Source organism: Oryctolagus cuniculus, chromosome 19 (genome assembly GCF_964237555.1).
Source record: "Oryctolagus cuniculus chromosome 19, mOryCun1.1, whole genome shotgun sequence".
NCBI lineage: Eukaryota > Metazoa > Chordata > Mammalia > Lagomorpha > Leporidae > Oryctolagus > Oryctolagus cuniculus.
In genome coordinates this window covers 11,002,653-11,005,590 of record NC_091450.1, presented here as the reverse complement: position 1 = coordinate 11,005,590, position 2,938 = coordinate 11,002,653, and the positions used below count along the sequence as shown (strand labels likewise).

The 2,938-nt window shown below is 40.8% G+C and overlaps 1 pseudogene; it reads left to right on the top strand.

Annotated features, from left to right (window-relative positions):
• LOC138846970 (vomeronasal type-1 receptor 90-like) lies at positions 1-1,400 on the top strand (annotated as a pseudogene).
• Positions 1,401-2,938: the final 1,538 nt, after the last annotated feature.

Genomic DNA, 2,938 nt, shown 5'->3' with positions numbered 1-2,938 from the left:
AAGATGGAGAATTTAGGTGATTTCCTTTTGATACTTGAAAGCTTGACTTTGACCATATCTTCCTGAATAGAAGAGAGTTGACCCAAGGGATTTCTGAGATGGAAACTAAGAAAGATCCAAGAACACTGTGAAGATAGGAAGTTAGAATGGAAATGTCTACTAGGTAGAATAATGCTTGCCGATGAGGTGAAACCTCCAATACTGTGTTTGTTTGGTTTTTCAGACATGCATGTGTTTCATCCCTGATATTAAGATGAGCACACCTTCTGTTTATGTTCCTGTTAATAAATATCTTCTTTCTCAAACTGGCTTTGGAATCTCAGCCAACACCTTTCTTCTCCTCTTCCACATCCTCAGACTCCTACAGGATCGCAGACCTAAGCCCACTGACCTCACCACCTGTCACCTGGCCTTTGTGCACATTGCATTGCTCATCACTGTGTTGTTTTTGTTCTCTCCAGAACTGTTTGAGTAGCTAAGTTTTTGGAATGACTTCAAGTGTAAGTCTTTGTTCTACATCAATAGAGTAATGAGGGGCCGCTCCATCTGCACCACCTGCCTCTTGAGCATCATCCAGGCCATCACCATCAGCTCCAGCACCTCCTGGTTGGCACAGTTTAAGTATAAATCCACACATTTCATCTTCTGTTTCTTCTTCTTCATATGGCTGATATGTTTGTCTTTCAGTACTAGCACACTCTTCCACACAGTGGCATCTTCCAATGTGACCCAGACCAATCTGATGGATCTCACGAAATACTGTTCATTTTACCCCATGAGTCACGGCATCAGGGGTTTAATGTTCACATTATTAACTTCCAGGGATGTCTTCCTTGTAGGAGTCGTGCTGCTCTCAAGTGTGTACATGGTGATTCTCTTGTCCAGGCATCAGAGGAAGTCCCTGCACCTTCACAGCACCAACCTCTCCCCAAGATCTTCCCCAGAGAACAGGACCACCCAGACTATCTTGCTGCTAGTGAGTTTCTTTGTGGTCATGTACTAGGTGGATTTCATCATCTCATCCTCCTCAATGATATTGTGGCCATATGACTCAGTTATCTTGGGTGTTCAGTGTGTTGTGGTCCATGTCTATGCCACTGTCAGTCCATTAGTGCTTATCAGTTCTGATAAGAGGATACTCAATATGTTGTAAAATGTACCAGAGAAAATCTTTTGATTTTAACAGGTCAGAATATGGTGCAGCAGTTAAGACACTGCTTGGGACTCTCCTATTGTTTTTAGAGTGTCTGGGCTTGAATTTTGCCTCTGACTCCTACCCAGCTTACTGATACTGCACACCCTTAGTATCAGCAGGTGCTGACTCAAGTACTTGCATAGGGAAGTACTACATGGAGTTCTAGGGCCTTGGCTTTGGCCTTGCCCACCACTGGCTGTGAACATTTGGGCATTGAATCACAAGATATATTATGTATCTCTTTCTCTATTTCTTTTCTGTATTATCTTTCACTCTGCCTTTCAAATGAAGTAAGAAGAGAAAGAGGGAAAGAGAGAGGTTGTTCTGTAATAGATGTTCCTCTGCACATGTAAATTATTCTAGTAGGAGAGAGGCCTATCTGATTTCTGCAATTGTGTGGAATTGTGCTTTTCTGATATCTAAATACTTTGAAATCTATCTTGTCCAGAATTTATATTTCCTTCAATTCAACATCTACCATAACTTAAGTTTTCCAAGGGTTATATAACCTATGAAAACAAATGTTCTTATTTTTTTATTTTGATTTCAGAAAGTTCACACAAGAAAGAGTTAGGAGTCTCCACTCGACTGGTTTCTGGGCATGGACATGAGCTGATACAGCTGTTATGTATATCCAATATGGTGCCCACTCTATTGGCTTGTTACAGGAGGCCGTTATAAAGTGATTGTGGAGAGACTAGTGTCCCACTCCCTTTTTCTCCTCTAGTTTGGCAGGTACACTATCCCCCACAGGTTTATGCTTGACTTTTCCTGAAGCTTTAGCACCAGTGGCTTAGGCTGCTGCAGTCTGCTCTCAGCTCACTTTCCAACACTGGTGCGTAGGCTCTGCCTGTGTCTCAATGACTTCTTGGTAAAAATTTAGTTGATGATACTCCTGTCATTTCACAGATGATGAAGTATAGGATATGTAAGATTTATGCTTTCATGAAATTATAAAGTCCCTAAACCTGTGGCTTGAAAATGTCCTGCTACTCTTTGTTTTTTTTTTATTGTTGTTTTTCTTTTATTTAATGAATATAAATTTCCAAAGTACGACTCATGGGTTACAATGGCTTTCCCCCCCATACCGTCCCTCCCACCCACAACCCTCCCCTTTCCCACTCCCTCTCCCCTTCCATTCACATCAAGATTCATTTTCGATTATCTTAACATAGAGAAGATCAGCTTAGTATACCTTAAGTAAGGATTTCAACAGTTTGTTCCCACACAGAAACATAAAGTGAAAAATAATAGATGATTTTTTTTAAATGATGATGAAATCAGATCAGACCTATTGTCATGTTTAATCCCAGTGAGAGTCAAGTTGGGAATTGATAATTTCTTTTTTTTTTTTTTACAGAAGATCAGTTTAGTGTACATTAAGTAAAGATTTCAATCGTTTACACCCCCATAGAAACACAAAGTGAAATATACTGTTTGAGTACTCGTTATAGCATTAAGCCTCAGTGTACAGCACATTAAGGACAGAGATCCTACATGAGGAGTAAGTGCACAGTGACTCCTGTTGTTGACTTTACCAATTGACACTCCTGTTTATGGCATCAGTAATCTCCCTATGCACCAGTCATGAGTTTCCAAGGCTATGGAAGCCCCTTGAGTTCTCCGACTCTTATCTTGTTTAGACAAGGTCATAGTCAAAGTGGAGGTTCTCTCCTCCCTTCAGAGAAAGGCACCTCCCTCTTTGAAGACCTGTTCTTTCCACTGGGATCTCACTCACAGAGA